The sequence below is a fragment of the Arachis hypogaea genome, chromosome 5 (assembly GCF_003086295.3).
Source record: "Arachis hypogaea cultivar Tifrunner chromosome 5, arahy.Tifrunner.gnm2.J5K5, whole genome shotgun sequence".
Classification (NCBI taxonomy): domain Eukaryota; kingdom Viridiplantae; phylum Streptophyta; class Magnoliopsida; order Fabales; family Fabaceae; genus Arachis; species Arachis hypogaea.
In genome coordinates, this window is record NC_092040.1 from 72,249,081 (window position 1) to 72,260,989 (window position 11,909).

The 11,909-nt window shown below is 41.0% G+C and overlaps 1 non-coding gene across 1 annotated transcript; it reads right to left on the reverse strand.

Moving 5' to 3' along the window:
- Window positions 1-5,267: 5,267 nt before the first annotated feature.
- Window positions 5,268-5,374, reverse strand: LOC112804706 (small nucleolar RNA R71). The gene has a single exon (XR_003203324.1). It is a non-coding gene; the product is annotated as a small nucleolar RNA R71 (small nucleolar RNA).
- Window positions 5,375-11,909: the final 6,535 nt, after the last annotated feature.

The window sequence follows — 11,909 nt, forward strand, 5'->3', positions numbered from 1 at the left end:
CTTTCTTCACAACTTCGCATCACTAACCAGCAAGTGTACTGGGTCGTCCAAATAATAAACCTTACGTGAGTAAGGGTCAATCCCACAGAGATTGTTGGTATGAAGCAAGCTATGGTCATCTTGTAAATCTCAGTCAGGCGGATAATAAATGGTTATGGAGTTTTCGACTAATAATAATAAATAAACAGAAATTAAAGATAGAAATACTTATGTAGATCATTGGTGAGAATTTCAGATAAGTGCATAGAGATGCTTGTTCCTGTTGAATCTCTACTTTCCTACTGTTTTCTTTCAATCCTTCTTATTCCTTTCCATGGCAAGCTGTATGTAGGGCATCACCGTTGTCAATGGATACATCCCATCCTCTCAGTGAAAAAGGTCTAAATGCTATGTCACGGCACGACTAATCATCTGTCGGTTCTCGATCATGTTGGAATAGAATCCATTGAATCTTTTGCATTTGTCATCACGCCCAACAATCACGAGTTTGAAGCTCGTCACAGTCATTCAATCCCAGAATCCTACTCGGAATACCACAGACAAGGTTTAGACTTTCCAGATTCTCATGAATGCCGCTATCAATTCTAGCTTATACCACGAAGACTCTGATCTCACGGAATGGAAGGCTCGGTTGTCAGGCGAGGGCAACCATGCGTCGTGCATCAGGAATCCAAGAGATACACACTCTAGCTCTCACTTGTAGAACGGAGGTGGTTATTAGGCACGCGTTCATAAGGATGGATTATGATGAGTGTCATGGGTCATCACATCCATCAGGTTGAAGTACGAATGGTATCTTAGAACAGGAATAAATTGAATTGAATAGAAATTAGTAGTAATTACATTAAAACTTGAGGTACAACAGAGCTCCACACCCTTAATCTATGGTGTGTAGAAACTCCACCGTTGAAAATACATAAGTGATCAAGGTTCAAGCATGGCCGAATGGCCAGCCCCCAAAACAAAAACCAAATGTAAAAAATCCAGATATGGAACCAAGATGTCTAATACAATAGTAAAATGTCCTATTTATACTAGACTAGCTACTAGGGTTTACAGAAGTAAGTAATTGATGCAGAAATCCACTTCCGAGGCCCACTTGGTGTGTGCTTGGGCTGAGCTTGAGCTTTACACGTGCAGAGGCTTCTTTTGGAGTTGAACGCCAAGTTGTAACGTGTTTTTGGCGTTCAACTCTGGTTCGTGACGTGTTTCTGGCGTTTGACTCTAGAATGTAGCATGGAACTGACGTTGAGCACCAGTTTACGTCGTCTAATCTTGAATAAAGTATGGAGTATTATATATTTTCTGGAAAGCCCTGGATGTCTACTTTCCAACGCCGTTGAGAGTTTACCCTTTAGAGTTCTGTAGCTCCAGAAAATTGATTTCGAGTGCTGGGAGGTCAGAATCCAACAACATCAGCAGTCCTTTGTCAGCCTTCTTATCGGAGTTTTGCTCAGGTCCCTCAATTTCAGCCAGAAAATACCTGAAATCACAGAAAAACACACAAACTCATAGTAAAGTCCAGAAACATGAATTTAGCATAAAAACTAATGAAAACATCCCTAAAAGTAACTAGATCATACTAAAAACTACCTAAAAACAATGCCAAAAAGCGTATAAATTATCCGCTTATCACTCAACCAAGCTATCCCTAACTATATGCGTGTGGTGTGAAGGTGTCAAGTGAAAAGCTTGAGACTGATCTGTTAAAGTCGTGATCCAAAGCAAAAAGAGTGTGCTTAATAACTCTGGACACCTCTATCTGGGAATTCTAGCAAAGCTGAATCACAATTCGAAAAGGTTCACCCAGTAAAGTGTCTGTGCCATTTATGTATCCAGTGGTAATACTGGAAAACAAAGTGCTTAGGATCATGGCCCAGACTCTAAAAGTTGTGTTCAAGAATAAAAAAGAAATAAACTATTCAGAGTGAGATGCCAACACTCTGAGTTCCAATGGATAGTGAGATGCCAAAACTATTCAGAAGCAAAAAGCTACTAAGTCCCGCTCATCTAATTGAAAATGAGCTTCACTGAAAACTTTGAGATTTAGTGTATCTTACTCTTCTTTTTATCCTACTTTGTTCTTAGTTGCTTGGGGAAAAGCAACAGTTTAAGTTTGGTGTTGTGATGAGTGGATATTTTATACGCTTTTTGGCATCATTTCATATAGTTTTTAGTATGTTTTGTTTAAGTTTCATTATTTTTTCATAAGTTTTAGTGCAAAATTCACATTTTTGGATTCTACTTTGAGTTTGTGTGTTTTTACGCAATTTCAGGTATTTTCTGGCTGAAATTGAGGAGTTGGAGCAAAAGTTTGATTCAGAGGCAAAGAAAGCACTGAAGATGCTGTCCAGATCTGACCTCCTTGGACTTGAAAGAGCTTTTCCAGAGCTAAAGAAGTCCAAATGGAGCATTGTCAATGGCTATGGAAAGCTAATATCCAGGGCTTTATAGAAATATATAATTGTCTATACTTTGTATCAAAATTGAAGGCCCAAAACTAGCGTTCAACGCCAGCCTCCTGCCTTATTCTGGCGTCCAATGCCTAAAAGAGAAGAGACCAGTGTCCAACACCCAAAAAGGACCCCCTAGCCAGCGTTCAATGCTATAAAGGCCTCCTAGCACGTGAATCTCAATCAAGCTCAGCCCAAACACTCGCCAAGTGGGCTCCAAAAATGGATTTTAGCACTAAAATACTGTTTTACCCTTCTTATGTAATTGATAGGTCCATATTTGATGATGATTTTTTGTTAGAATTGAATGGATTTCATCACACAAACTTGCACTTATTCCCTTGAATAGCATGCTTTTGAACTTTCCTCCCAAATTGTGCTTGATTATTAAAATATGCTCTTTTGTGCCCAATTTGATATATTTTATTCCATTTGCCTTCCATTCGATGCCTTGATCTTGTTTGTGAGTGATTTCAGGTGTATAAGGTGGGAATGGTTTGGAGAAAATGGAAGAAGAACATGAAAAGTGGAGGAAACATGAAGAATCAAAGGAGATGAGTTCAGAGACGTGTGCGTACGCACAGCCTCTCGTGCGTCCGCACAGGAGCCCAAGCAGAGCGCGTGGATCATTTCAAGCACGTTGTGCACCCAGCTAAGCATCGCCTAGTGTGCGTGCGCACAGCCTTGTATGTGTGCGTACGCACAGGAGGGAACTTTTGCAAAGTGTGCGGATGCACATGCCTGTGCGTCCGCACAGGTGTTCGCGCATGCCTTCATTAAAGGAGCACATGACTCGTGATTTGAGGGCTTGGGAGGCCCATTTCTGAAGTCTCTTAGCTCATATTGGAGGGGGAATGAAGGAGATAACATAACATATCATTAGTGTAGTTTTAGGAGTAGTAGTAGAGGTTTTTGGTTTTAGTTTTCTCTAAGTTTTTCATCATCTCTACTAGGGTTTCTATTAGTGTTTTACATTCAAAGCACCATTTCCATTTTTGATCTTGGGTTTTGCTAATCTCATTGTAAATATTCTCTTATTATTACTCTTTATAGTTACATTGTCATTGCTTTTTCTTCTAATTCAAGTTAAAGTTCAATTTTACTTCCCTTTTGTAATTTTAATTCCTTGTTGATGAATTTGATGTTTGATGTTTGTTTTATGCTTTCTTATGTTATTCTTGTTTATTGAGATCACTTGTGGCTTTTGGTTCCAAGTCTTTTCTCATTTTTCTCATGTTTAAGCTTTTTTGCCCACTAAGTGTTTGACAAAATGTCAAACATGGTTTTAGGCTAAATTTTTGTCTCTTGGCTTGGGTAAAGTGAGCCATTGGGTTCCTAGAGTTGGAATGTCCAACATTTAGTGTCAATTCTTGGATTGTTAATTGTCCTTGTTCCCACTAGCACTAATTTGTTGCTAAGGCCATTAGCAAGCAAGTTAGGATTTGTGGGTTAAGAACAATTATGCTCATTTAACTTACCTTCCATTGTGAAGGTTGATCTAATGAGACTAATCCATCATAATTGTCATAGTTGTAATTCCAACAAGGAAAGGACCCTTAGCTCACTCCATGCCAAGACCCTTTTTATGCTTTCAATCTTTCATACATTGCTATGTTAATCTCTTTTATACTTTACTTGTTTATATTACATAGTTGGTTCTTTAATTTCTTTATTTGTTCAATCGTTACAATTTTGCATGTTCTTTTATTGCTTTATATGTTCATTTCTTCATTGACAACCCCGTGATCTTACAACCGGAATTTGCACACTCTTTGCCCTTAAGTGATTCCTTGGGAGACGACCCGGGAGTCAAATACTTTCGGTTTTAAATTGGTTTTGAGTTGTGACACATCTTGTGAATTTCCATTTTGATTGGTGACCGATTGTTGGGTTTGGTCTATGCTTGCAACGTTGACCCTCTTTTAGTATGAAAAATCCAAACCTATGCAATTTGGCCGTCGTCAAATTTTAGCGCCGTTGCCGGGGAATTCATTTTAAGTGCAATGAGTGCTATGATTTTGGTTGTGTAAATATGTAACTAGTGTAAATAGTTGATTTTTGGTTTGCTACTTGGCATTAATTGTAGATACTACTTTCTTTTTTTAGTTAGTCTTAGTAGTTGTAGATTGTTAAGATAGTTCTTGTTTACTTGCCTACTTTCGTTTTGCTTTTCATAATTGCATGCTTTCATTGTCTCCTCAGTTGAATGACACAGTCGCTTCCAGACCCGAGCTTGGCCACTTTTGATGCAGAAATTGAAAAACTTTAACTCGTATAAGGCAAGCTCGGTGCCGGCTAGCTTTCATGAATAGTGAATTGGATCACTCCCATTCACTATCACCGCCAATTCGTGACCATCATTCTCCAATCAACGAGGAGACTCTATATTCATCTGTGGGGAGTACTGAGTTCTCTTTGAGTGACTCAGGTGACAATGTCATGGTGGACCCACCTCGAAGGATCACCTTGAAGGAAGCCGGAGCTCCCGATCTTAACTTGCAACCACTTCAAATTCTGTATCTGGCCTTGGACCCAAATTTCGAGCTCAAGTCCGGCACAATTAACCTGCTCCCCAAATACAATGGACTACTTGGGGAAGATCCTTTGAAGCACCTTAAGGACTTCCAAGTTGCATGTGCAACTGCGAGAAGACATGGGGCAGATGAAGCCGCGGTGTTGGTCTTCGCATTCCCTTTCTCTTTTGAGGGAAAAGCGAAGGAGTGGTTTTATACTCAGCCGGGTGAAGTTAGATCCAATTGGGACTTGTTACGAAAAGAATTGTTGGAGAAGTTCTACTCTCTCCAAGAAACAGACAAGCTACTAAGAGAGATCTCTTGTATTGTACAACGAGATGGGGAGACTTTGTATGAATACTGAGAAAAATTCAAGGAGTTGCTAGAGGCTTTCCCTCACCACCGAATTGATGAGTTGGTTCTGATCAGTTATTTCTGTCAAGGAATGCACCACCAAGACAAGCTTCTCCTAGATGCCGCGAGTGAAGGATCATTAACCAAAAACAAGAACGCTGCAGAAGCATGGGAAGTTATATCGGATCTAGTGGACTCAACTCAATACTCAAGGGCAAGGAGTCCACAACCAAAAGCCTTGAGTGAGGTTTCTCCCTCCGGAGATGCAATTATCACTAAGACCCTCGGTGAAATGACAATTTTGTTGAGGCAAATCACCCAAGGGCAACAAATCCCTCAAGCTTTGCTAATCCTTACCTGCAAAGACCCAATTGCAACCAACAATCCTACCCACATAGAGGTAATCAAGGACAAGGGTGGAGAGATAACTCAAACCAAAGGTGGAACCAAGCTCTCCAAACTCAACACAACCAAAATGCTCAAGTCTACTACCATCAACACCCCCAAGGTCAACCACAATACCAACAACCATACAGCAACCCTTATAACCTCAACCTCAAGTGAAGTATCAACATCCAAATAGTAGATCCAATCCTTCTCAAGTTAACCAAACCCCTCCTTCCAATCAATCCCACATGAATGACACAATTCACACCTTCATGCAAGAACAAAGAGAGTTCCATAAGAAACAAGATGCTTACATGGCTACAATAGCCAAAGCCCTTACCCGTTTAGCTCTCCCTCCTCAAACCACACAAAGCACCTAACAAGCTTCAACCTCAAGTAGTTTGCCCACCCAACCTCAACCCAATCCTAAGGGAAGCATAAATGCCATTACCCTTAGAAGTGGTACTAAATTGGATAAGAATGTTGCTATACCCACAAGGTTGAGTGAGGAAATAAACAATGAGGAGGCAGAAGATGAAGTGGAGGTGATGAAGGGTGAAGATGAAAATGTTGATAAGAGTAAGGAAGAACCACCAAAGGTCAAGGAGCCAAAGAGAAAGACCTTACTTGAAGAGCCCTTGCCCATTCCATTCCCAACTATAGCCAAGAAAGCAAAGAAGCAAGAAGATCTTAACCCCACTATGGTGAAAGTTTTTGAGAACGTTGAAGTTACCGTCCCTCTCTTTCAAGCTGTTCAACAAGTGTCGAAATATGCTAAGTTTCTCAAAGATGTGTGCACTCACAAAGACAAGCTTGGCAACCTCACAAAAAGCCGGTAGATGATTCTATCTCTTCTTTACTTCCTGAAAAATGCAATGACCCCGGCCCATGTTTGGTAACTTGTTTGATTGGTGGGATTAAGTTCATGGACTGTATGTGTGATTTGGGGGCATGTTTGAGCATCATGCCACTCCCCATCTATGAAAGATTGAACTTATCTACCCTAAAGAGGTCCGGGGCGAGGTTTGTATTAGTCGACAAGAGTATTGTGTCAGTTGTGGGGATTGCAGAGAATGTCATAGTGAATATTCAAGGATTGCTCTTTCTAATTGATTTTCACATTTTGGAAACCCCTCCCATTGACTCAACCAAGCCATCATCAATACTCCTTGGAAGACCATTCTTGAAGACAGACCATTTCAGGCTAGATGCATACTCGAGAATCTATTCTTTTGAGTCGGATGGCAAGTTAGTCAAGTTTACTTTGGAGGAGTGCAACAAGCCCATCCTTGAAGCTTACTCTATTTTGGGGTGCAACATAGTTGAAGACGAAGTGAGTGAAGATGGCAAGGAGAAAGGAAAAAAGGATAGTGCTAAGGAGTCAAATTCAAAGGATCATGCTCAACCAAAGCAAGCCAAGGAGTTGGAGATTTTCCTCCTTGGAGAAATTTCTAAGTGATCAAAGAAGCCATGCAAGTCCAACTTAGGACTCTAAACCAAAGTGCCTGGTGGGAGACACCCCACCATGGTGACATTTTCCAATTCTATCTCTTGTTTATAGTTTTTTGAACTATTTGTTTTCTTGTAATACAATGCTTAGTTTAGATTTGGTTTGATAATTTTGAGTTGTATAAGTTGAATTCCTTGTGGACTATGAATTTGTGCTTATTTGAATGATTTGGGGTTGGTATGTTGTTATACTAAGGTTGGGAACCTTTGTTTTGAAGAAAAAAAGAAATTTCTAAAACAGGGCATCTGTGCGTACGCACCAAGCTATGCGTGCGCACAACACTGTGTTTTTCGCCATCTGTGCGTCCGCACACGCATTGACATGCCCTCTGGTTGCAGCGCCAGCACAGCCTGTGCGTGTGCGCTGCCCCCTTTTCTCTGGCCTATGCGTGCGCACAGCTGCGTGCGTACGCACACGTTCCCTTTCGTGCTTCATCTGTGCGGCCGCACAGACGTGTGCGTCCGCACATCAATTGTTAGCCCCTCTGGTGGGAAGGAGGGAACAACTTGTGCGCGTGAACAACCTCCCCCATTCTTACCCTCTGTGCGTGCGCACTGACCTGTGTGAGTACGCACACCTGCTTCTGTCCACATTTTCAAAAAAAGAAAAGAGAGTTCCTTTGTGCGTGTGCACTCTACTGTGCGCCCGCATATCGTTTTGCAACCTCTCTGGTTGCAGTGCTTGCGCGCTTTGTGCGTTCGCACCCTTCCAACCTTTTTCTTCTGTGCGTCTGCACAGCGCCCTGTGCATCCGCACAGGTCACGTTCTGGGCATTAATAGGGTAGCCTGCGCTGTTGAGAGGCAGCCCTCTCTTTTCTTTTCTTCTTCATAGCTGCCCTCTCCCTCTCTTCTCTGCCCAGTCCCTCTCTTATCTGCCGCTATCCACCATCGCCGTCAGCCCACCGCCGGCGACCACCATCTCTCTCCATCTCTTTCTCTTTCTTCTCTTCTCTTTTCTTTCTTTCTTTCTTTCTCTTCTCTTTTCTCTATTCACCACCGGTGAGTTCTCTCCTCCGATGTACTTTACGGCGAACCCAACCGCCGTGATTTCGTAATGGCTATAAGAAGTGACATTGTTTATCCCTAGTTCTTGTTCTCTTCAACTTCTACACCTAAGATTTTTTATTTTCTTTTCTTTTATTTATGTTAGTATTTTTGCATTTGTTTGATTTCCTTTATGTTGCTTAGATTAAATTTGTTGCTTTCTTTGTTGCACCTTTGTATTGCAAAGTGTTTTTGTTGCTTATTGGGTTGGTTAGGTTCAATTTTGACCTTAATTGTGATGAACTTGCATGCTGCATACCACATGTTCGATAAAATGCCTTAATGAACATCTTGTTTGATTCATATGACTTGGCCATCATAATATGCTCTCAATTTATCTTTTGTTAGTTATATTACATGAATTGTGCAACTTCATTTGTGAATTATGATGTTGATCAAATTCTTTGAAGAGCCCTTGCCCATTCCATTTCCAACTATAGCCAAGAAAGCAAACAAGCAAAAAGATCTTGACCCCACTGTGGTGGAAATTTTTGAGAAAGTTAAAGTTACCGTCCCTCTCTTTCAAGCCATTCAACAAGTGCCGAAATATGCTAAGTTTCTCAAAGATGTGTGCACTCACAAAGACAAGCTTGGTAACCTCAACAAAAAGCCCGTAGATGATTCTATCTCTTCTTTACTTCCTGAAAAATGCAATGATCCCGGCCCATGTTTGGTGACTTGTTTAATTGGTAGGATTAAGTTCATGGACTGTATGTGTGATTTGGGGGCATCTGTGAGCATCATGCCACTCCCCATCTATGAAAGATTGAACTTATCTCTCCTAAAGAGGTCCGGGGCGAGGTTTGTATTACCCGACAAGAGTATTGTGTCAGTTATGGGGATTGCAGAGAATGTCATAGTGAATATTCAAGGATTGCTCTCTCCAGTTGATTTTCACATTTTGAAAACCCTTCCCATTGACTCAACCAAGCCATCATCAATACTCCTTGGAAGACCATTCTTGAAGACGGCCCGTTTCAGGCTAGATGCACACTCGGGAGTCTATTCTTTGGAGTCGGATGGCAAGTTAGTCAAGTTTACTTTTTAGGAGTGCAACAAGCCCATCCTTGAAGCTTACTCTATTTTTGGGTGCAACATGGTTGAAGACGAATTGAGTGAAGAATGCAACGAGCAAGGAAAAGAGAATAGTGCCAAGGAGTCAAATTCAAAGGATCATGTTCAACCAAAGCAAGCCAAGGAGTTGGAGATTTTCCTCCTTAGGGAAATTTCTTAATGATCAAGGAAGCCATGAAAGTCCAACTTAGGACTCTAAACCAAAGTGCTTGGTGGGAGACACCCCACCATAATTACATTTTCCAATTCTATCTCTTATTTATAGCTTTTTGAACTATTTGTTTTCCTGTGATACAATGCTTAGTTTAGATTTGGTTTGATAATTTTGAGTTGTATAAGTTGAATTGCTTGTGGACTATGAATTTGTGCTTATTTGAATGATTTGGGGTTGGTATGTTGTTTTGCTAAGGTTGGGAACCTTAGTTTTAAAGAAAAAAAGAAATTTCAAAAAAAAGAGAATCCCTTTGTGCGCGCGCACTCTACTGTGCGCCCGCACATCGTTTTGCAACCTCTCTGGTTGTAACGCTTGCACACTTTGTGCTTTCGTACCCTTCCAACCTTTTGCTTCTGTGCGTCCGCACAACACCCTGTGCATCTGCACAAGTCGCATTCTGAGCATTAACAGGGCAGCCTACCCTGTTTGGAGGCAGCCTTCTCTTTTCTTTTCTTCTTCATAGCTGCCCTCTCCCTCTTTTCTCTGCCCAGTCCCTCTCTTCTTTGCTGCTGTCCACCATCACCGTCAGCTCACCGTCGGCGACCATCATCATCATCTCTCTCTCTCTCTCTCTCTCTCTCTTTCTCTCTCTTCTCTTCTCTTTTCTTTCTTTCTTTCTTTCTCTTCTCTTTTCTCTATTCACCACCGGGGAGTTCTCTCCTCCGTTGTTCTTTCCGGCGAACCCAACCTCCGTCATTTCGCAGTGGCTATAAGAAGTGCCATTGTTTATCCCTAGTTCTTGTTCTCTTCAACCTCTACACCTAAGGTTTTTGTTTTTCTTTTCTTTTATTTATGTTAGTTTTTTTGCATTTGTTTAATTTCCTTTATGTTGCTTAGATTAAATTTATTGCTTTCTTTGTTGCACCTTTGTATTGCAAAGTGTTTTTGTTGCTTATTGGGTTAGTTAGGATCAATTTTGACCTTAATTGTGATGAACTTGCACGTTGCATACCACATGTTCGATAAAATGCCTTAATGAACATCTTGTTTGATTCAGATGACTTGCCCATCATAATATGCTCTCAATTTATCTTTTGTTAGGCATATCGTATGAATTGTGCAACTTCATTTATGAATTTTGATGTTGATCAAATTGTTTTTTGATGCCAGGGCATTTCGGCCAGTTTCACTGACCTTTCTTTATTGTTTTTAAGGCAGTTTCATGCATTTTCTTAAGAAATAAGCTAGTTTTGAGTAGATATTCACTTACATCTTGTTTCAAGCATACATTGTGCATTTTACATGATTTCATGAGAAATTTGCATGAATTATATGACAAATTGGATGATGCATGTCTCATGACTTGGATTAGAACTTTGATGCACTTTGCTGCTTGATTTCAGGACAAAGGAAGCAAAGAAGAACCACGTTAGCATTCATGTTAGTTCAACTAACGTGACCTCTAATGTAGAATGGGAGCTAGCTTGCAAAGTTAGTGAGAAAGGTAATCGCCAATAACGCCCTCGAAGCCATCACAGCTCACGTTAAGAGTCACGTTAACTAAGTTAACGTGAACCCTAACGTAGAAGAAGACAACAAGGCCAACGTTAGTGACACTCTCCTTTGCCACTAACGTTAGACCAAGCTCATAATTGGCCACGTTAGTTGCCATGTTAACTTAGTTAACGTGGACTCTAACGTTGGAAAGCAAAAGAGAAGCCAATGTTAGTGACATTCACCTTTGTCACTAACGTTGGCCAAGCCTCCATGAGCCACGTTAACTCTCACATTAACTTAGTTAACGTGGAAGCTAACGTGGAGAGAGCAATTGATCGCCAACGTTAGTGACACTTACCTTTGTCACTAACGTTGGGGTGGACCACCAAGAGCCACCATGAGCAACATTAACTCCCACGTTAACTTTGTTAACGTGGAAGATAACGTGGATAAAGAGATGATGAGCCAACGTTAGTGACACTCATCTTTGTCACTAACGTTGGAGATGGCCAGCATGACTACGTTAGAAGCATCGTTAACTTAGTTAACATGGACTCTAACGTAGGAAGTAGGGGCACATTGGAACGTTAGTGACAAAGGTAAGTGTCACTAACGCTCTCGAAGAATTGGCATTGCTACGTTAGAAGCCACGTTAACCTAGTTAACGTGGACTCTTAACGTAAGGAGAAGGGGTGACTCACCACGTTATTGGGAAAGGTAAGTCCCAATAACATATTCGAAGGGCCAAGAGGCAACGTTAGTGGTCATGTTAGTGCCACTAACGTTGAAGTCAATGTGATCATATTTGGGTTAGGAACGTTAGTGAAAAAGGTGATTGTCACTATCATTCTCGAACCCACACTTTCACTTAACGTTGACACCACTAACGTCCTGAGCCAAAGTCCCTGCTTACTTCACATTTT